This window comes from Notechis scutatus, chromosome 1 (assembly GCF_049901735.1).
Source record: "Notechis scutatus isolate UNSWTSFEM ecotype Mainland chromosome 1, rNotScu1.2, whole genome shotgun sequence".
NCBI classification, from domain to species: Eukaryota; Metazoa; Chordata; class Lepidosauria; order Squamata; family Elapidae; genus Notechis; species Notechis scutatus.
The window spans coordinates 285082653-285106916 of NC_142009.1; the positions used below are offsets into that span (position 1 = coordinate 285082653).

General features: G+C 35.5%; 1 pseudogene; it reads right to left on the reverse strand.

Annotated features, from left to right (window-relative positions):
- Positions 1-22516: 22516 nt before the first annotated feature.
- LOC148133418 (uncharacterized) lies at positions 22517-23338 on the reverse strand (annotated as a pseudogene).
- Positions 23339-24264: the final 926 nt, after the last annotated feature.

A 24264-nucleotide genomic window follows, 5' to 3' on the forward strand; every position in this document is an offset into this window, starting at 1 on the left:
TAGGAAGTTTGCCTATGTAGATGACTGGACTTTAATATAAATTCTTCGAGATAATTGAAGTTGTTCTCACTACCAACTTAGATATGCCAAGAGAGCATATGAAAACTTAGATATGAAAAGAGATAAACAGATAAATATTTTCATAAATGGAAACTACATCATAATTCAACTAAGAAAGAAGTAACATGCTTCCATCTTTGTAATATATCAGCAGGCAGAGAGCTCAATGTACAATTTAAGGGAAACTGAGCAGTGGTGGGATTCAAATTTTTTTTACTAACGGTTCTGTGGGCGTGGCTTGGTGGGTGTGGTTGGGGAAGGATACTGTAAAATCTCCAGTCAGAGGTGGTATTGTTGGTTCTCTGAACTACTCAAAATTTCCACTACCGGTTCTCCAGAACTGGTCAGAACCTGCTGAATACCACCTCTGAGTCATTTATTACATGCATCCTAGATACTTGGGGTCACTTTGGACATAACACTTTCATCTAAAGAATACCAAACTGAGAAGCAGAAATAATGCACAAATTGTGCAGCACTAATGGGACATGTTGCAAGTGATTACACTTAGTTTGGTTTACTCAGCAGCAGAGTATTGTGCCCCAGTGTGGTTTAATAGTCCACATACAAGTAGGATTGTCACACAAATGCCTGAGTCAATGCTGATTGTTAGTGGGATGATTTGGTCTGCTCCCACATATTGGTTATCTGTTCTGAGTCATAAACCATTTCTGGAAGTAAGACAAAGAAAGGCTTTTCTTTGAGAGAGTCTTGAAAAATACCTATAGATTATTGAAAATTCCCAGCTGCTAATACTGACTGACACAGCCTGCTTGGAGTGAAACAGGTTGACATCTAGATATCCATCCATCTCTACTGCTAGACCTTTGTAAAAAGCATCAAAATATTATCTAAATGTACATGCAGATATAATGTGTCTGTCCTGTCTAATTAATTAATATTAAGGGGAGAAAAGAAGCATGCTATTATAAGGTTATAGAATCTGAGACTCCAAATCAATACTTTGTATGCAACAACCAAGACAATGCCCCATTCCCCAGTAAAATAACTTTGATTTATAATTAAGGTAGGGAGTGATTTCAGCATTATACTCCTTTTTAGATCACATGTTTTGTTTTTCCAGCAACACAAGAGCTGCTAGAGGACTGTGTGCAATGGCTATTAGCGTGCATCTAGCCTCTTGTCCTGTGGCCAGCCACCATAGATCACATTAGACATGAACCTTTAAAGAAGACATAAAGGATATTAAAGATCAAGACCTGTATTGTCCTTTTAGATTAGAAACAACGGAATGAAGCTGTGAAAATTATAAAGGACGAAGAGGGATAGGAACCATAACTATACCTTGAATTACTTCAGTGTTCTTCCTGAAATATGATATGCACGTTTTAAGTTAGTCATGAAGCAATCCTACATTTTTTGTAGGAATGTGGAAGGTCTAAATAATTCAAATGTTTTTCTCAAGTTTACAAAATGGAAGTTTTTGGGGGGTTCTGGTTTTGCTATGACTCTAAATCACCACCTTTTACTTATCAGAAAGGAAAGGGCTGATGATGTTTCCAAAGGTTCTAGAAGGAAATATGTGTTATCAGATCTTCCACTCTGAAGAAGGAATCTTTTCTCTTTTTTGATTTTTGACAGGGAAATCTGAAAAATTTGACAGTTTTGAGACTGGACAAGAAAACTACAGCTTTAATCCTGTTTTCTCATTATAACTTGACAATGAATTTCTTTTTGGCATACAAAATATCTTCCCTATACCAACAATATTTTTTTAAAAAATTGTAATAGACAAGATTTTATTTTATCTTGCTATGTAACGCTAGTCCTAATGTAATGCTCCTGTCAGGTCTTATGCACTAGTCAATTAAAAAACTGTTACAAATGACAGAAGTCATCTTGTCATTTTGTTTCATAAAACTGACAGCTTTGGGAATTCAGTACATAATAAAAGTTAAGCATTTTTTGCTTCCTAAATTCATATATATATATATATATATATATATATATATATATATATATATATATATATATATATATATATATATATATATATATATATCCTTAAAATAATGGTCTGTTCTACATACTGTTTTGCAGCATCTGTTTATACACAGTAAAGTTTTGAAGTGTTTGAATATTTCCCCATAGGGAAATATTAGGAAATTAAGTATAGGATTATGGAATAAAACATAACATAAACAGAGCAGAATATTTCATTGTTTTAAAAGCATCTCAATAACTGATAGCAAAGGAAAAAGAACACAGCAAAAATGTAAGAATGTGTTTTCAAATTCTTACAAAGTAAGTGATAAGAGGATAGAATGTGATAAGAGGATAGAATGGTTCCTGCATACAGTGGTATCAACATGGAGAAAAACTACAAAATTAGAGGAAATGTTTAGTTAAATATTCATTTATATAGGAGTGCATATATTTTATTGGGGAAAGAAAACCCAAACATTTTCCCCATGTTATATTAATATATATGTAGTTGGTTAAAGGATGTGCAAACTAGCTGGTGAATTTTCTAACCTTCTTCTAATGAGATGGGAGCATGAAAGAGATAGTAAAAATGTCTGTTCATCAATTGACCTTGACTTGACCTCAAGATGACAAAAATTAAGGGAGTTAATTTCCTGCCAGGTCTGAGATTCAGATGGCTTGCATACCTCTGGTAGCAGCTTGGACTTCAAGAAACTAATCATTCATTTATTTTATTTTATGCAAAACAAAGTTAAAATACAAAATACAGAACTCAAAAAAAAAAAATCTAAAAGGACAAAAAAGAAAAAAACACAAAACAATCAAAGCATTAAAAAAAGATGCATAAAAACATTATATACATATTATCCCCTCTAGCTGAATACTAGTATAACAAGAAGATCACAGACACTACTTATAAATGATAACATAGCACAATCACCAAAATGATTTACCTGCAAAAATTATCATGTACCAGTAATGAAAAATTGATGAGAACATAGAGTTGAAAAACTATTTGAAAATGAGCAGGTTAAATTCCAGAAATCAATAAAGTCTTGGCTCATGATATAACACATATAACAATGGTTGAAAAGAAGAAATGGTAGATAATTGATGTGGCAATATCAGGCAATAATAGAAGACAAAGAATTGGAGATGATTACAAAATATCAAGATCTGAAAGTTGAAATTGAAAGATTATGGCATAAACCAGCTGTGGTGGTATCAGTAATTATTGGCACACTGGGTAGCCTTGGACAACACTCAGAAAATTGAAAAATGCACATTGACAAAATTTCCATCAGTCATTGCAAAAGGCTAAACCGCCTAGATATTCGCTGATACATTATAACATCCTAGGGTCTTGGAAATAATTTGATGTGTATAAAGGCCAACACCAGCTAAAGAATTGGCAGCTGTAATTTCACATTTTAAAATCATAAATGCAAAATTCAAAGAGTTTTGATAGTTTCTATGAAGGTCTAGGAATGGGACTGGAAGTCAGCAGTTAGTAATGCCTTCATTTGATGAAGGAGGCCTGAAAGAAAAATGAAAAGAGACTTTATAACTGATCCACAAACTGCAATCAAGGTTAATATAAGTTAAGGAGGACTAAGAAATTAGAAGATAATTCTTCAGTGTGGCCCCCGATAGTATTTACTATAGAGTTTCTGAAAAAAAAATGAAATTGCTCACACTTAATATATATAATGTTGCTAAAATCAGATGCCAGATGTTCAAGCTGGCTTTAGAAAAGGCCGAGGAACACAAAACATTATTGCTGATGCATACTAGATAATTGAGAATGCCAAAGAATATGAAAAAGAAGTCAGTAAGTGTTTTCTTGATTAAAGAAAGGCTTTTGATTATGTTGATCATATCTAGCTGTGGATTGTGTTTATTAAAATGGAAATACCAGACCATCTCATTATCCTTATGAGAAATTTATACTCAGTTCAGGAAGTCACAGTACAGACTGAACATGACAAAACAGACTTGGCAAAGGAGTGAGAAGACTATATACTCTCCTCTAATTTATTTAACCCAGGGGTGGGATTCTACCAGTTCGTACCTATTCAATAGAACCGGTTGTTAACATTCTAAGCAGTTCAGAGAACTGGTTGTTAGAAGAAATTACTGGCCTCATATTGTAAGGAAGCCAGGAAGGAAACATTCTGGTGTTGCTTATAGAAGCTGCCTCTCCATTAACCCTTATTACCTTCTTGGCAGGACTAGACTTTCTGTCTCAGGAACGTCTCTGGAGGTTTTTTTTGCCTCCTTTGCTGGTACTTTGCTTGTGTTGAGTGACCATTCAAAGTTACAATGGCACTGAAAAAAGTGACTTATGACCATTTTTCACACTTACGACTGTTGCAGCGTCCCCACAGTCATGAGAGGCCAGGCGAGGAGATGCGTGCCTCGATGTGAGTGATATTGAGTTGGCCACACCCATCCAATAACATGACAACCAAGCCATGTCCACCCAGTCACATGACCACCAAGCCACACCCATCACCTAAGCCATGCCCAGAGAACCGCTTGTTAAAAAATTTGAATCCCACCCCTGATTTAACCTGTATGCTGAATATACATTAAGGGAAAGTGGTCTGGATAAAGATGTGTGGAGGAAGAAACATCAGTAATTTGTGCTATGCTGAAGTTCTGAAGAAGAAGAATGGGAAGATATTAAGAGTATTGGTGCTTTTGAACTTTAGTGTGGGGGGAAATACTGTGAATAGCCAAGAAAACAAACAAATGGATCATTGAACAAATAAAACTTGAGGCACAAATAACCAGACTCAAAGTCAGACACAGTGTGCAACGATCTCTCTAGAGAATTATATAATTTGGGAAAGTGGAAGAAAAGAGAATATGACCAGCAACAAGGTGTATAGATTCAGTAACAGTGGTAATGAATGCGCTATTGGAAGAACTGAAAGAACTTTCCGTTAGAGGCAGATCATCATGGAGAAAATCTACATGATCACAAAGAGCTGACTTAATAGCACATAACTGACCAATTAACTAAAGGATTGGAAAGTAGCCAATATAAAGTAATTAAAAGCAGAAAGTCTGAAACATCATAGGGACCAAAGAAGATACATCTTCATTTTTTTTTCTGGATATATTTCTGCAAAATCCTTTTTGATCCTCTATATCAGTATGAAGTTTCCTAAAGTATTACAGTGAAATATAGTTGATATTCCTATGACAAGAAATGAGAGTATTAAATTTGAGTAATATTATGCCATTTTCAGGGCCAAAACAACAGATTCAAATCCAATCAAGTCTACAAGTCTTTGCTTATACCTAATGGATAGAATTTTGCCAGACTAAAGCTACAACCTTCTAGCCTTAAAGATATACCCTGGAGATCCTAGAATGTGGCTTCCCTGAACCTCTTCTTCCCTATTCCAGCCAGTTCAAATGCAGCCAAAGAGTGCAGTCTCTTAATTTGGGATTCACTCTGGAAAGTAATACCTTCTTCCTAAGAAACAGCCCTGGAATTTCATTACCAGCATACCAGAGTCAGTTTGATGAAAGGGTTAAGGCAGCAGGCTAGAAACAAACAAACAAACAAAAAAACAAAAAAACCTTGTGAGTTCTTGTCCCTCCTTAGGCACCAAGCAACTGGATGACTTAGGGCCAGTCACTTTCCCTCAGGCTAGAAAGGATGCAATAGCAAACCACTTCAGAAATCTTCCCAGGAAAACTGTGGGAACTTGTCCAGGCAATCGCCAGAAGTTAACACTAACTTGAAGGTATCAACTAATAATAAACCCCGTTACTAATCAGGTCAATCTCTGCTTAGGTACTGAGCCCAAGCAAAGTTTCCCAGATCTTATTACTTGCTAGGATGGTTTCCCTCCCCCTCAAACTATAGAAATTTAAATACTGTAATATTTCCCCATGGAAGAGTTGTTTCAATAGACTGATTTTTTGCTATCATTTATTGCATTTTGTTCAACTCCATGATATTTAAGATGTGGAGATCAAAATTACAGTACTTTACTCCAATATGGTTTCTGAGAATATACACTCTCTTCTTTAACATTTGTTGCGGTGGCTCAGATATTAAGTTATTGAGCTTATGGCATGGAAAGCTGATGGCCCAGAGTTGAGACCTGAGTGCTGTGTGACAAAGTAAGCTCCCATCCTTACCCCAGCTCCAGCCAATCTAGAAATTCAAAAACATGCAAATGCGATAAATAGGTACCATTTCAGTGGGAAGATAGCAGTGCTCCATGTTGTTATACTGGCCACCTGACCATGGAAACATCTTCAGACAGTGCTGGCTTAATGGTCTCGAAATGGAGACGAACAGTGCCTCTTATAATCAGCAACTACTAGCAGAGTAAAATCTGCAGGGACTGTTTTTATTTTTTTCCTTTTACCTTTAACATGTTGCATCCATTATTTTTGCAACTAATATTTTAGTTCAGAATTTTCTCACCCATCTTTCATGAAATAATTATGTGCAAGAAAATTCTAAACCAATATACTTAATGGAAAAGAACTGATGGAAAAGCAATTTTCTACTGAACAATATTATACATAAGTTGGAAATATAAAATTACTGGCCAGATACAATGAAGAAACAGAACTGGTGTACTTTGCTTTCTTTTTATGTTCTTCTGTAATAAAACTCAGGGTCATATACATGAACTGATTGTCAGACTATTAAAAGGGTGAGTTACCTATTGAGGAATTCAATACTTAATTAACCTGTAGCATTCATTTGTTTTATTTTAGTTGCTTGTGTAGTTGAACGCAGATTAAACTGAATAGCTGATAGAAGAAAGTTAAAACAGAGAAAGTTATATTTCATTGCTTCCAACACAGATTAATTTATCATTTCTGTATTATAACTTTGAATAACGATTTTGTCAGGAAATCAGGCATCTGGATTAGACATTGTTCTTAGAGAAGCTTTTGTTGAACTTATTTGTGACACAGTAAAAACTATGAAGACAGAAGAAAATTCTTGTGAGAGATCTAAGGAGTCTGTTTCTCCAATTTAAACAGGCATGACAACACAACATGGGGTGCACATAAAACATAGCTACTTTGGAATGAAGTAATATTTGTTGAAAATATAGCAATATTCTACCACTCCATCTTGCAGAAGGGTAATCTGTCAAGTTTACTCTACTTTTTTTTTTTAAAAAAAAAAAGACAACAACAATCTCCAATTATTTAGCTTCTTATATGCACCTGATTAATTTGTCTTTCAAATAAATAAATTCCAATTTAGGTTTGAAGTTGATATTAGAGTGCTAGGTTGGTATGTTTACTGAAGCATTTGGATTCTTTACCAAGCACTTGTCTATCAAGTAAGAAAACCACTCTGATCAAAATGTCAGGTATATGAAGTTTATAATTAAATACAACTACCAACTCCCACTCAGTTCTGATTATCTAATGAAGAAAGGGGAAGGGAGGAAATCTGTTTTCTATCATATGATGTAAATACTTACAGCAGCCAGCAAGAATACATATTGTCATATTTTTAGAGATTTATTAGTAAAGTTTAGATAAGGTTAATTTATCGGTCATAGATGTTTACATATATATATATATAGTAATAAAATAATGGTGACATAGTTTGTCATGGATTTCTCTTGCAAAGCCTTGTATTGATACTTCTATGCTTCATTAAATAATAGTCTGCCAAAATAAACACAGCAGTACACATCTTGTCATCAATTTGACAAGGTTTAAAGGTTGAAATATTTATTTTTCATCAAAATTATATGTATTTGTCTCCCTTTTATACAACTTCTCTTTTACATTTTTGGACCTGGTGTAATATTAATTAAGAAATTGACAATATAGTTTTAATCTTTAAAAGCATTCTTGCAAACTGTTCTTTCTTCACATGATGGAACTTGACATATGTGTAGTACTGAGTGTCTTTTAAATAGAAATATGTCATTATTGTCAAACCACTGACATTTCCCATCACTTATGTTATGAAATCCAGATCCAAATTTATATTGCACTTATCTACTGTGTGTAGATGCCATTTTATGCCATTTAACCCATGTGTCCTTTTTGCATTCAGTCCCTGTGTGTATTATTCATGATCCTTGACTGGCAGTTGTCATGAACAACATATGGCAGATGGCTGAGTGGCAGACTGAAGAAATAGAACAGGAAGAAAGGAAGTTTTTTAGGTCAAGTCAAACCTTACTAGAGCTACAAAGCTCAGAAACAGACTCATATTTAGGCAGAGATAATCCTACTAAGAAAATAATGACAGCTAATTCTGTAGGATATCCAATTCCCACTGCATTCATCACACCTTTAGGTGTACAGTATTCATGGAAAATCCAGCTTTCATTTCAATATAAGAAAGTAGGTAGAAGCATTGATCTATTAAAATGTATTTATTTATTTGCAAAGCATGCGCTCACCCTGACACAAGTGACATTGAGCTGGCAATGCCCACACTGGCCATACCCCAGACCCCCAAGGTCAAACACAATCCTGATGTGGCCCTCAATGAAATCGAGTTTATCAATTTCATAGAAACACTTTTACCACATTCAGCAACCAATTTTTATATTTATGACAAAAGTTTCACAATTCACTTCTGTTCTGTTTCCTACCACCAGTTTCCAAACCACTTTGATCTTCTGCAGAATCCCTCAGCATTTCCCCTACTTTTTACAATCATAAGTATTCTTTGTTATCTTTGCCTACATTCTTTGCAACTATCCTGTTCTTGGGATACAAATTACACAATGGCTCTTTCTCAACTTCAATCTTTTCAACAGTGGATGAAAACAAAAAGCATTTATTTTCATCCATGGACTCTTTCACATCATCATTCTACTAAGTGTCCTTTTTCATACTTTTCATCAGTTAAAGTCCAGAGACCTGTGGTCCTTAATAACATAATTTAATAAACTTCCTTAATTTTTTCAATTAATCTGTTCATCCATGTATATTTATATTTATATTATTTATATTTATATTTATATTTATATAATAATCTATAATACATATGAGTAACTACAATATTTTGCATTCAGTATAAATATAAATTAATAAAAACTAATAATAGATTAATCCTATAAATATAATATAATATCTAATAAAGCTTATCTGTATTTTAAATCTTTTCTAAAAGTATTTCAATCTTTAAACAATACAAATATTACAAATTATATATAAATATTGTAATTGATATTTCAAAACACTTAATATATTGAACCAATTATTTTACAATTATTCCTCTAATAAACTTAGCCTCCAATTAATATAAAGTTACTTGATGTTAGAGTGTTTGTTTCCAGTTCTATCTCAGCTAATAGTCCAATTTCCTTTCATTTCCGTTCATTGTTAATTTCGGATTTTCTGTAGTTCTCCTGCTTGTTCAGTTTTTGAGGTCTATGGTACTACAATTCGTTCCTCCAGTCATTCAGTTTTCTCCAGATCTTCTTAAGTTGCCTTGTAGTTCTCTAAGCTGCTGAAGCTATCCACTTCCTCTCTGCTACTCACTGGGCTTTTCTCCAACACATCCACAGTCACCTCTGAAGCTCTCTTCTTATTTATTTATTTATTTATTTATTTATTTATTTATTTATTTATTTGATTTGCCAATTGTTTACAAGATAATAAGTATAAATGTATACATAGTTGTGAATACATGAAATGGTTACATATAAGAAAAATAAAAGAATAAGAGAAACAATAGGACAGGGACGGTAGGCACGTTGGTGCGCTTATGCACGCCCCTACAGACCTCTTAGGAAAGGGGTGAGGTCAATAGTAGACAGTCTAAGGTTAAAGTTTTTGGGGTTTGGGAAGAAACTACAGAGTCGGGTAGAGTATTCCAGACATTGACCACTCTATTGCTGAAGTCGTATTTCCTGCAATCAAGTTTGGTGCGGTTTACTTTGAGTTTGTATCTATTGTGTGCTCTTGTGTTGTTATGGTTGAAGCTGAAGTATTCATTGACAGGTAGGACATTGCAATGTATGATTTTGTATACCACGCTTAAGTCAGACCGAAGGCGGCGTAATTCAAGGTTTTCTAGTTCTAGAATTTCAAGTCTGGTGGCATAAGGTATTCTACAGCGAGTAGAGGAGTGGAGAACTCTTCTTGTGAAATATCTCTGGACTTTCTCAATTGTGCTAATATCAGATACGTAGTGTGGGTTCCAGACTGATGAACTGTATTCGAGTATTGGTCTAGCAAATGTTTTGTATGCTCTGGTTAGTAGTGTGATATTACCGGAGGAAAAGCTACGTAGGATTAGGTTAACAACTCTTAATGCCTTTTTGGCTATGTAGTTGCAGTGGGCTCTAGCACTTAGATCATTAGAGGTGAGTATTCCAAGGTCCTTTACAGAGCTTGGGTCATCAACAAGATCTTGACTATTCAGCCTGTATTTTATTTTCTGATTTTTTTGCCAATATGTAAGACAGAGCATTTATTTGTTGAGATTTGAAGTTGCCATTTGTTTGACCACTCTGATACATAGTCAAGATCTTTTTGTAGGGTAGCAGTATTGTCTGTGGTATTGAACAGCTTTACATCATCAGCGAAGAGAACGCATAATTGCTCTTAATATGATCACAGAGGTCGTTTATGTAGAGTATGAAGAGAGTTGGTCCTAGAACACTGCCTTGGGGAACACCACTATTGACAGGTACTGGATTTGATAGGACGCTCCCGATTTTGACCATTTGTTGTCTGTTTGACAGGAATGCTTTCTAAAATGCTTTATTTCCTCTTTCTGCTTCACACTTTTGATTTCTCTCAATCTCACTCTGCACAGTCACACACCCTATACTTTGTTGTTTCCAGTGCCAGTCAAGCTGATTCACCGAATTCTCCTTTTCCCCTCTCTCAGTTTTAAAGTCTTCTGTTATCTCTTTTTCAACTTTCATCAGCTTAAGTTTTTTTAAAATTACAGCACTTTCTTTTGGGGGTTAAAACCCTCCCCTTAGAGCTTCCTCCTCTGCCGAAAATCTCTGGAAATTACTCACTTTAAAAGTTCACTCCAGTCTATTGCAATATGGGATTCTTTCCAAAATGTCATTGTCTGTTCCTTCCTCTTCAATGGTGACTAGTCACAGTTTAGAGTCCGCCATGTCAAAATGACAAGACAAGACACTCTCTGTGCTGGGATTGAGGGAAATCCTTCAGTGCAGCAGGAGGCTGGCTTCCTCCCCACCACACCCTTGGGGTCCCCTCTGCTTCACGTTGCTCTCCAAGCTTCCTGCACCTTCGAGGGGTCCCAGATCATGGAAAAATCAGAGTTAAAGGACGGAGCTAGTCCTCTTCACTCTGCAGCACCAAGACCTCATCACCGGAAGTCACTGCAATCTCTGTCATTTCATTCTAATACATCCATTTATAGCCAACAGAGAATAACATTTTTCTGGATTGTATTCATTCAGAGCATTACACAATTTTTTCATCTCCACTTCTTCCATGATCATCACCAACTGGACTGTAAGATGCATCTATCCCCCTCTCATGCACTCCTACTTTTAGATGTGTCCATGGCTCTCTAGATGGCACTAACTCATATTTGCATAGATTTTATCCCTTTCATTCATGATTAAATCTAAAATTTCAGTTTCCAACATGTACGGTATTTATTAACTTTGCTAGTCAAGATCAGCCAACCTCCACTAGGATACATAAATTTTAGTTTCACTTCCATATTTTTGCTATATACTTTTCTCACTTTCTAATTTTAATTTCCATCTTTTTTTTAATTGATGGCCATAAACATTGACTTCCATTGTCTATGGTTTTCATCAATTGATATGTTGATATAAGACCTTTTAGCCAGCCTAAGTCATATTCACACCACATGCAGCATTTCCTACTAATTATAAGGACACAATATTGGTTAGTTTTTGTGCATTCTGGCCAGAAGGCTGCAAGCTTAATCAAAGGTCAGTTTAACCTCCTGTGCAAGCCATGATTTGTATAACTGTCTTTCAAGCCAATATACAGTTGCCTGAATTCTACCATTTCATGGATTTGTATTACTGGTATTACTTTCAATACTATGGTGTTTATTGTGTACTGATTATAATTTCTATTTTTCAGTGTACATGTTTTAAATTAGAAGCAACCTTGAATCCTGTTTTAAACAGTAAGGAAGCATATAGTTCACATAAACAATTTTATGTTGCACAGAGTTCTACAGAATTGAGATGTTATAAACATTATTGAACAATGAAATATGTAGGTGTTCAGATTTTACACCAGGTGCATCAGTCAACTTCCCTATACTCTCTGCAGTCCCAAGCAGATTTAGGGTAAGTATTACAGACAACTAGAAAGACAAATATAAAAGAAATTCTCCATTTAAAAATATCCAGGAATTCTGATCCTTATCTATGTTAGTTTTTCTCCTGTTTTTAATTCAACAGCTGTGTGGCTACTTGTTTTCCTGGTCTTAAGGGTTTTTAACCATCTGTCTCTTGTTTACAAAATGACTTTCTCTGGCAAGAGAATCAGAAATTCCTACTTTATCTCCTTCAACTCTTACAATAGGCATGTGTTTTATCATAAAAGCTGAAATCAACTGAGAAATAATTATAACAGCAAGAACTCAGAGGAAAGCTGGGAAGATAACCTCTGGCCAGTTGGCCTTCTTTGTTCTGCCTGTCTGAAATCTGCATGCAGAGATGTTATCATCTGCTCTCTGAACCTTATATGAATGCAATTCTGAAGTATAAAGATTTATAGTTGAAGAGGCAACATCTATAACAGGGCTATCAAACTCTCAGCCCTCAGGCCAGATCTGTCCCGCACTAGCCACCCATGCCCAATATAGCAAAGGGGAAAAAAGTCCTGATACGTCACATGATGATGCCATGAATTTGACACCTCTGAACTATAAGAATGGATGTTTTGGGAGAATAACTGGCAGGAGAAGATACTGCAAGATACTGCAATATGTTTGTTTCAAGGAAAGAAAAGGCAGGCTGTTGATTTCCCTCCATCCATTTCTTTTTGTAGTCTAACCAACAAAGTCAAGGGGACAATGGTGGTAGTGGTCACCTCCAACCTCAAAATATGTTTTTAATATCAGATCAGTTTCTGGATAAATATTCTGATCTGGAAATTTGGCTTGGAGAGGTTTACCAATTAGATTACTCTGCCTACTGGGTAACTCTGGGTTGTAGCCAGCTACAGAAATCAGGGAGGTAGAATGGCCATAACTTATTTTGAGAACAAACATTCTGTCTGATTCAGCTAATTTCAATTATTGCTGCTTCTAGACTAGGGCTGTCAAACTTGCTGGCCACACCCATGCCCGGTTTAGCAAAGGGGGAAAAAGTGATGACACAACTTTGACACCTCTGATCTAGATGGTCAGAGCAGTGTAAGGGCATTGTTACAGTAGCACAGTGTTTACCCTGCTGTGAACAGTTTCTCTTCCTGAACTAACTATACTGATTGTTAGTGTAGGCATGTATTGTTTTAGATTTCTTTCCTAAGGGAATTCAATATCCACACTGAAGAGTGGCCAGTCAGGAGTGGCTACCATGATAATAATGGAGCCATTCTATCTAAGCCTATATGTTCAGTGGAACACATTGCTGGATTTGGTATTCTTTTCAGCTGGATAAGGAGGCATTGGATATGGAGGCATTTTCTGAAACTTTGTTGATGTGAGCAATCAGTTTAAGACTGGTCAGTTTTTTTTTACTGGTAACTGTTATAAATCTTTACAGCACTAAATAGATATATCTATACCTGAAGAATGTCCTACTTCATTTATTAATACCACTATTGAAACATTAGCAACTCTATGGCTTGTGGAGATAATCTGGGCAATTGACGCTATTCTACCTAAGTATTCCTCTAACAAAGTTGAATTGGTATTTTGGTATACTAGGAATCTGAAAGCAATGAAGTAGATGATCAGAATGCAGGATTGGAAAAATTATCAAACAAATAAGATTGAGCATAAATGCATAAAAGAAAACATATTTTTCTTCCTTCATTGCAATTGAACAAAAGCGATCAGTGAATGTTTTTATACAGCATGGAATATCTTCCATCAAGTTGTTGGGGAAAGAAAGCAAACAATCAAAAGTTCATTATGGACAATTTTCATCATTCTTTGCAGACAAAGCCAATTGGGTTCACCTTGATTTGGGGCCTTATGTTGATAGTCTAAGGGAGATACTCTTCAACAGTGGCTATTACTTGTCTTGTTCACATGAATTCCCCCCCGCCCCCCATCTTGTAATAGATAACTGTAGATAAGAAGTTAAGACAATCTTCTCATTTGGTCATTGCTCCTCCTGGTTGATTTATTTAACCAAACTACATATTTAAGAAAAATAATTAATTAATTACTAGGTACCCATTTGTTTGACAATAAACACAAAAATCCACTTGAACATTTAAAACAATGTTTATAATGGGAAACTTGAACTTGTTTTCTTTTGCATATTTCTTGACATTTGAGTTTCATTTGGAAGATAGCCACTATCACTAAATAGAGTGAGGGAAAAGAAAGTGTACTTCCATGTCATAAATCAGTTTGTGTTCTATTGCTTCTACATGCTGCAGTTTGAAAGCTGATGTAACAATCCCTCATTTAGCATGGTCATATTGAGTTAATGGTCACTACTCATCTGGATATTCTCTTCCAGTTTGGTGGTTGTAAATCCCTTTTCCTCACTTTTTTCCTTTGCTTCTCCATAGCCTTTTTCTCTTTCCCTCTGATATAATATTAGCCTTTCAAGGTAGACTACCTAGGACAAGGGTCAGAAACCTGCAGCCCTGTTGCCAGTCGGTAAAAGAAAAAAGGACTCTGCGCTAGAAGGAGACTCTATGGTGGGGGAATTGGATTTCTGGTCAGCTCCAGAATTGAATGGGGAGCTTCCACTTTGTGGCTTAAGGTGTTTAAGATTGCGACCCCTGACCTAGGAAATCAATGTAATGTGGATGAGTATTACTTTTCCTGTAAAGTTATAGTAATAGAAATTTTCTAGTCTATATATGATTCTTGCTTCTTCCCTTTATCTTCATATGAACTGGGAAGAAGCTTATCTGAGATGTTTTTTGATGTTATTTTCTTGCTTGGGTTCAATCCTCATTGCCTTGGTAGCATCTATATTTAATTTTATCTGCTGATTGAATATGGTTTCAGATAGTCAGAATTTTACATAGTAATCCTGTGTCCTCCAGATATGCTTACTCCTCCTATAAAAGGTAAGTAGAATATTTTTCTCTTTTTGTTTTTAGTTTTAAAAGCCTGGTCTAGATACAACTTTTGCTTCAGATTGATAAACCTATCTGGAAAAGTACTCTCCAATCACCCACCAACCACCGTTCCCTTTAAGTTGGAATTGACACATTAAGAAACACTGACTTAAAGGAAGAGAATGCACATGGTCTCCATCCTTCCCCATTTTATCATAGGAATGAATTGTTAAATTGTATTAAGCCACAAAATGATTTTTCTCAGATCTTTATTAGAAAGAATTAGAGAAATAGATGATGGTGGTGATGATGATGGTGGTGGTGATGATGATGATGACGACGACAATGGCAATGATGATGAATGAATAGCTTAAAATAATGTTGATAGGTGGAATATGGAATACATCTTGGAATCACAATTCTCTCATGCACATATATCCTATCTAAGAGGGCTCATATGTCTTCTGTTGAATGTGGAAATCAGGATGGTCTAGCCCCAATGAAATGCATCACTGAATAATGATCATTTAAAACTACTTAACCTATTATGCAGAGATAAATCCTGGAATGTTGCACCCAAACAAACTCACCCACAAAAGAATGCCCCAGATGTTTGCAAATACATGTTTGCTTGCAGTCACATTTTACGCAATGCGCCCTAAATGCATCTCATTTAGAAGGAAGGAGATGGAGCCAGGAAGTCATTAGGAAATGTGGAATTGCAGGTTTCATAAAATAGTTGAGTAAAACAAGTGGTTTTTTTTTCTTTATAGTAATAATCAAAAAGGTGAGGAAGCTAGTGTTTCTTTCCACAAGGTTAGGTTTCTTGCAAAGATTGCTCTTGGGTAAAACCTGTCAAGATAAGCTATTTGGAAAAGCAACGGTTGTCTTGCCTTAACTCAGCATTGAGTTACACAAGGAAGGCTGAAGAGGTGAAAGCATTTTTGTGAGTACAGTGCTATCCTGTTGCTACTTGAAACTCATTTGATCTCAGTAAAACATCATCAGTTTCTGTTTATTTTCTTTATGTTAGGCCTGGAGTTAATAAAGTTAGACATTTACAAAGAGACATTGACAGTTACACCCATAATAAACCCAGCACTTTAATCCAGTGTGAAAGCTGACAATATGGTATTTGGATAATAATGTAACTATATAAATGTGTGAGGAAATCTTAAGGCTCAGCATAACTGGCAGCTTGCATATGAGTTTTGCTGTCATTTAATGGTTAACAGCCCCCTCCCAAAAACATCCAAGGGCTAATACTATGGCATCACTGCACAAGGTAAAGATAGAGGCTAAATTGTGAATTGGTTTTGGCACTTGATGTGTAGCTAAAAAGACTCTTGTTTTTCATACATATCTGTTTGATGTTAAACTTCCTTCTATATCTTACCAATGATATAATGAAGATGCAGGACACCTTTTCAATATCTGCAGAGGGCCTCTGAACCTCTTTTTGCAAGAAGACCTTTTTATTCTCATTGTTGACCTTTCACCAAATGAAGTGCCACTTTTCCCAACTTAGTGCCTTTCCTTGTGCCTTTGGGCTACAACAGTGCTTATTCTGAATCTGGAGGTTCTGTTTATTTGATTTTATATATCTGGACTGTTCATGTAATCTAAAAGGAACAGATTGGGGAAGACTGGCACAGATTTTCCCATTGCAGGTAGTTTTTGGTTTGCTGATTTACCAAATTCCTGTCTATTTCCTTTTGGTACTATGGCACTGCTATTTTAAGCCTCTGTTTGGACTCCTTTTTTAACCTCAGTTTGAGAAACATACCTTATTATGTTTTCTTGTTACATTATTTTTTGGTTATCATTCCATGGAAAGATGACATAATACTTAAGAACATATAAATCTTTAAGGTTCTTTTTAAAAAGAAAATTAAAAATAATGGATTGTATTTTTCAGACTTAATTTAACCATTCTGAGATTCTTGATTCTTAATGAATGTACCTTTTCTTTATGTATACTGAGAGTATTTACACCAAGACAAATTCCTTATGTGTCCAATCACACTTGGCCAATAAAGTATTCTATTCTATTCTATCCTTGGGTAGCAATATGAGTTTTATTTTTTGACAATTACAATACTTTCACTCACAAGGTTATAATACAATGTATTTGTTCAGTACAGTGAATTTTCCAAGAAACTTATCATACTTTATAATCTAAAGGATTACATAGTCCAAATCAGCATTGTCATAAAGGAAGTCTCACCTTTTGTATGACTATGCATGTACCACCATGCATGTTAAAAAGGGATGTAATTTGTGTTGCATCATTATTACACTGTTTTCATCTTACATTCCTGTTGTATCCTTCTGAATTTTTCTCCTAATAATTGTTATATTATTACTAAGTGATTAAGGTTTGGATTTTAAATGAGGGAAAAGTCATTTGGTGCCCATTACAATTACATATGGACAGTAAACCACGAATAGAGATATAAGGAATGGATTGGGTTCAATGTCAAAGAAAACTGATCTAATTATTTTATTATGTCAATTTTTCCTTACTCATCAGGAAGTAAAATAAAATATATTGCAGGTCAAATATCATACGAGGAAATGAAGAATATTTAGTTGATAATATGAGTTTGCAATTTTTAGAAACATTTTTTCTTTGGAAAGTATTTGTGTCTGTGTACACATAATACTTGATAAGAGAAAAGCAGAGAATCAAAGTACATTCAGAATCCTGCTAGTCATCTAATAGTAGTGTAGCTGATTTTGTAAACCTATTCTCATATCATGTTATGCCCAAATTCTTTACACCTTTAGATAGAATGTAATTCCTGTTCCTAGTTAAATTTACCTGTTTAAATTCTTGTACTGCCCAATGTCAGTGCTTAAGAACGATCTCAAAAATGCTAATATGAAAGCTATGAAAGAATCACTTTTTCAGGTCTATGCATTTCAGATCTCCTCCATTTCACAAATCATCCATTCAATCAGCTTATGGATCTACAATCAGAAATAAACTCCTTCGTAGCATCAAATGTTATAATAGGTTGAAAATCTTGAAAATAACTCAGGACCCTTTGTATAGCATAAATATGGTCCTGAGCTGATAATAAAGAATATCTGTTCCTTGAAGAATACAGATTTTATGTATGTAAAACAATTTTTTCTAAAAACAGGAACAATATTTTCTAGAATAAATAATTTTTTTATGCCAAATTTATTGTCAAGGATGACATCTATAACTCTATTAAGGGGCACAGAGTTACTTTTTAAGCAAACAAGAATGTAAGTGAGAATGAGCTGATTTTCAGGACTGGACCAGATGTAAACATGAAAAATATTTCTATCTAAAATAGTAATTTTGTTAGAACTAGGTTTCAAGGGCAATAGACAAGTAATTAACTAACCCATATTTTCTATATCATTTGATAATCTCACAATTCCCATAATAGAAATATTATTTAGATTGAGTGTTACAAAACAAGTTGTCAGAACCTTGCTAACCATCTCGTTGTTCTGTCATAATTAACATAATCATGTTCAGCAATAATTCTCCAGAGGACATAAACCAGGGGTATTTAGCATTATGGCATAAATCTGACCAAGGATTTTATTATTATTATTAAAATCTATTTCAATATTTCAATCAGAATAAATTATCTGTACATTGGGTAAAAATTATAATTATCAGCAATCTTTCGCTGCTAATGTCAAACTCTTAAAATAGAAGCACTTTAAAGCTAATTTAAAATTAAGCGGAAAATATGTGTTTCATGAAATAAATGTGGTATATGACTTGTTCCAATATATACATTGGTAAGATATTAACCATCTCCTAGCCTAGTCTCAATCACTGTAAAATGACTAAAAAAATCCATTAGAATCCAATCCAGCATATCGTAGCAAGCCTGCTATGATATGCCGAAATTGTATTAAGCTGACTGTAGGATTTTTTTCATCACAGGCATCATGAATTAATCATCATGGCAATAGTGGCTGTGACATTATGGAGGCACAGAGGGAACAGGAATTACAAGGGACTTTAATGCTTTTTTCTCCTTTTCTTTTCTGCAAGCCTACATTTAGACTCATCACATCGTCTCTGCTTATAACTCCCTATTCTGTGTAGAAATCCAAACTAAAGCATCTTTGATGAATGCCTAGCCCCATTCCCCTTAAAACTCATCCAGTAAAGTGAAGGCCACAGTCTTCCAAAGTGACTGATTCCACTGCTGAACCATTAGGAAATTTCCTCTAATATTCAATCACAATCTATCTTTCCATAGCCTAAATCTCTTATTCCATATACTGCATTTTGTTATTTACAAAAGAGCAAGATCTGTCCTTCTCTTATATATACTCATTCTTACAGTCTAATACCTTAAGACTATTTTCAGATTTGCTGAAAATTTACCAGGAAATGAATTTTGACATGAGATAGATAATTCCATGAAAAAATTACCCAGAGCATATCTGCTGGTGGAAAGGATTGTTCCATGTGTGGAAGATTGAAAATAAAATATTGGGTTTACAAACCTACTTTCCACATGTTATGACCCTGCTGGAGAACATGTCCTCAGATGAGAAGGATGAAGCTAGAAGAATTTGTTGTGGTCCGCTGGCAGCCTGTGGGAGATGGCAGCAGAGTTGGACAGTGGGGAGGAACATGGGCCAATCCAGGACTCAGATGAGGATTCTGCGTCTGATACAGAGATGGGGCCAGGGCCATCTGGCAGTTATGTGCTGACTCCATAACCTCCAGAATCTGATAGCAGCGAGGCAGAAGAACAAGGGGAGCCTGTTCCCAGTGTGCGCGTTAAGACAAAAAGGGTTCAGTGCAGTCTATTTATTGCATTCATTCCCTGTTAAAATGCTCAGATGAGCTCTTCAGAGCTGAAGTGCATTTTTGCCATATTATTTATTTATTTATTTATTTATTTATTTATTTATTTATTTATTTATTTTGTCAAAAGCTTACAATACAATAGAAATAAGAATAAACATAAGTTTAAATATAAGAAATAGGAACTAATTATTGGGGACAATAGGACAGGGACGGTAGGCACAATTGTGCGCTTATGCTTGCCCCTTACAGACCTCTTAGGAATGGGGTGAGGTCAATAGAGGGTAAGTTTGAGGGTAAAGGAGTGGGGGTTTGAGTAGGTGACAACAGAATCAGATAGTGAGTTCCAAACATTGACCACTCTGTTGCTGAAATCGTATTTCTTGCAATCAAGTTTGGAGTGGTTTACATTAAGTTTATATTTGTTGTGTGCTCTTGTGTTGTTGTGGTTAAAACTGGTAAGACATTGTAACATATGATTTTATGTACTATGCTTAAGTCCAATCTTAGCCGGTGTAGTTCTAGGTTGTCTAAGCCTAGAATCTGGTGGTGTAGGGTATTCTGTTGTGAACAGAGGGATGTAGTACTCTTCTGGTAAAATACTTCTGGACTCGCTCAATTGTATTTATGTCTGATATACAGTGCAGATTCCAGACAACAGAGCTGTATTCAAGTATTGGTCTAGCAAAGGTTTTGAATGCCCTAGTTTGCAAATCAGTATTACGAGAGGAGAAGCTTTGTAAAATTAAATTTACAGCTCTTAAAGCCTTTTTGGCAATACTGTTGCAGTGAGCTTTGGTGCTTAGGTCATTCGATATGAGAACTCCAAGGTCCTTGACAGAGTGAGGGTCATCAACAAGGTCATATCCATCTAGTTTGTATTTGGTATATAGATTTTTTTTTTTTACCAATGTGTAGGACAGAGCATTTGTTGGTTGAGATTATGAGACATAATCAAGGTTGTTTTGAAGGATGGTAGCATTGTCGGTGGTGTTGAATAGTTTTACGTCATCAGCAAAGAGGACGCAGTTGCTAATAAGGTGATCACAAAGGTCATTTATATAGAATGTAAAGAGTGTGGGGACACCACTGATAACTGGTACAGGGTTTGATAGGGCATTTCCTGTTTGTACTATTTGTTGCCTGTTTGACAGGAAGGCAGTAATCCACCTGTGAAGGGATCCGGAAGTACCATAAGAATTTAATTTTAATAGTAGTTTGTCATGTACCAGTGAGTCAAAGGATTTGCAGAAGTCAATGTAAATTACATCTATTGCTTTACCCTAGTCAAGTAGTGTAGTCCACATGTTTTTGCAGTGTAGAAGTTGCAAATATCTGGACAATTTTTTTTCTGAAACCAAATTGTTCATTGGAGAGTAAGTTGTTTGATTCTAGGTGGAAGGTAATGCATTGATTAATAACTGATTCCATAACTTTGCACATGACACAACACAATGAGATTGGTCTGTAGTTTTTAACCAGGCAGGGATCACCTTTTTTGAAGATAGGGATGACAATTGCTAAAGACCATAGGTGTCAGCCTTCAAGATTTCCTTTCTTTGCTTTGCATCTTTCGGCTGTCATAAGTAATGGGGAGAGGAGGGGAGACATAGTTATGGGAAGCGAGCTGGAGATTTTACAAAAAAGAACTGTATAAGTTGTGGGGGGGAATTTCTTGCTTATGTTTCTTTCCTATGCTATGCGCAAGCGCTGCTCTTTATCAAAATATGTCAAGGTAAACGGACAGAGGCCTCATCACCACCTGGAGATGTCCACATGACGTTTTTACAACTTTTTATTGGATGGACAGTTATAACTATTGTGGGTGGGAACATTGCCATCACTTTGTATATGTGATTTATGCGCTCGTTTTCTCAGATTCAGAATTCCTTTGATGCTACCACTTGATTTCCAGTAAAATATATCTTTTCTCTAATTAATGGAGTCTAAGTATTTCTTTCTTGGATTTTGAATGGAGCACCAGCTGACAGTAGCTTCGGCAAGGAGCTGATTCTGAATGATATCTCATATATTATGCTTAGGGGTTCTGCTATTGTAGTGGAGAGCTTTTTTAAGAAGATTGCACATAAGCCATCAGGGTCAATAGATAAGGATGGTTTTTGGTGGTGTAGTGCATTTTCTACGTTTTCTTCAGTAAATTTGTAGTTTGTTGCAGTTAGTTGTCATATGATTAGGAAATGTGGGGCATTTACAAAGACTGAACCGAAGAACATGTTGACGAGGTTTGCCTTAATGGCTTCATCGCTATAGTCTTTCCCATTAGGTCTTTTTAGGGGTGAGATGGTTTTTGAGTCTTAAAGTTTGGTGTTTACAAGGTTATAGAAGGCACGAGTGGATTTTGTGCGTAGAAGATTTTCTTCTTGCTTGCAGTGGTAATTGGTACATACTGCCTTTATCTGTTGGCATAAGGTGTTGTATCAATTTTTAAAGTTAGCTACGTATTTAGTTTTGTTTTTACATCATAAGGACTTTTTTTTAGATTGAAGTTTTCATATTATTTTGGGTAAATTGTTTTTTGTTGTTGTTGTTGTTGTTGTTTTGAAGGGTTACTAATGGAACATATAGTTTAATAACTCTTTCAAGTTCAAGCAAGAAGGCATTATAATGTTCTTCTGTAATGTTACAGCCAGAGAACAGAATGTGCCAATCAAGAGATGATAAGTCGGCAGCTATGAGTTCATAATTGGCTTTTTTAAAATTATATTTTGGAGATCCATCATTATGATCCTCTTTGAGAGGATGTAAATTTAGACAAAAGTCAATCATGGTATGGTCACTGTTTGAAAATGGTTCCTGTATTTGTAGGCCACAAATTGAGTTTGAGCTGTTGCAGAAGATGAGATAGAGGCAGTTGTTTAGTCTGGTGGTGTTATATACTAATTGATCCAGTCCCAGTGTGGTAACAGCATTGTACAGGGTTTTATGAATGGGTTCAGGTGTACATTCATTTAGTGTCCAATTTATAAGAGGTAAGTTGAGGTCACCAATAAAAATAAGAGGGTGTGGGCAAGGGGCAGCCCATGTCAGTAATGAAGTTAGCTTGTTTGCATGGATTATATCATCATAGTCAGGGACTCAATAGCAAAGTAAGAAGTGGATTGAGGTATTTAAGGACAGTTCACAGACAATGGTCTCAGGAAGAGCAAGCTCTTGTATAATTTGAATCTTTTTTAGATTTAGAGACTTTTTATAGAATATAGCAACTCCACCTCCTCTATGGATTTCACAATCAAACCGATAAACTTGATATTCTCTTACAGTGGTAATGGAGTCTGGGAAATATGCATTCAACCACATCACAAACAAATATAATGTCGAATGTGGCTGTGTTTAGAAAGATGAGTAATTCATGCATTTTATTTGTGAGGCTTCTTGCATTGAGTGGTTTGCATTTAAGATATGAAGTAGTGGGTCTGGAGGAAGTAAGGGGCATGCATCCCTAATGTTGGATGTTTGAGTGATGATTATTGTGATGTGGGTTGTGGCTCTTGCTTTTGATACAGTCTGCATGGTAGTCAATGTATAGATTAGTATTACCTAATTCATGTAGTCTTTTGAACTCAGAACATAATTCATGGGATCGTACACATTGCTGTAAGGTTAGATCAGGGCGAAAACAAAGGTTCTTATGGTTGTTGTTGCTCTTTGTGAGTGAATTTATTGAGAAGATGAATTTGTGTATCTCAGGCGTTGGATTTTGTTTCACTCTATCAGTTGCCTCTCGTCTGGATTCCTCATCTGATTGCTTATTGGCTTTGATCTGGCCTGACCTACTTGACCACAAGCACAACCTAGTTTCAATGTATCTTTTCAAAAACTACTCCATCATATTCTACTGATTGTAAAACAGCCTAGTTCACTTGTAGGGACAAGTGCCATTTAGCTCACCAGAGGTAAGCTCTTCTCTATTATAAGACCACATCTTTTTTAAAAAAACCACATTGTGCCCTAGACCTCTTTCTCCTGATCAAACACAGAACAGTCACTCTCAGTATTCTCACTCTGAATAAACAAACCAGACAGGGTGACTCTACCTGATGAACATGCAGATGCATAGATCCTGCCATATAATTATTTTTTTTTAACCTTTTTATAGTCAGCCCCTTGAAAGGTGCTGAGAAACATATTGGAAACCAATGCAGTACCTGCAGAAAGCTTTATTTTTTTCTTAAGCTTTATTCTTATTTTCATGGAAATATTAGACACTTTGACATGATTCTTCA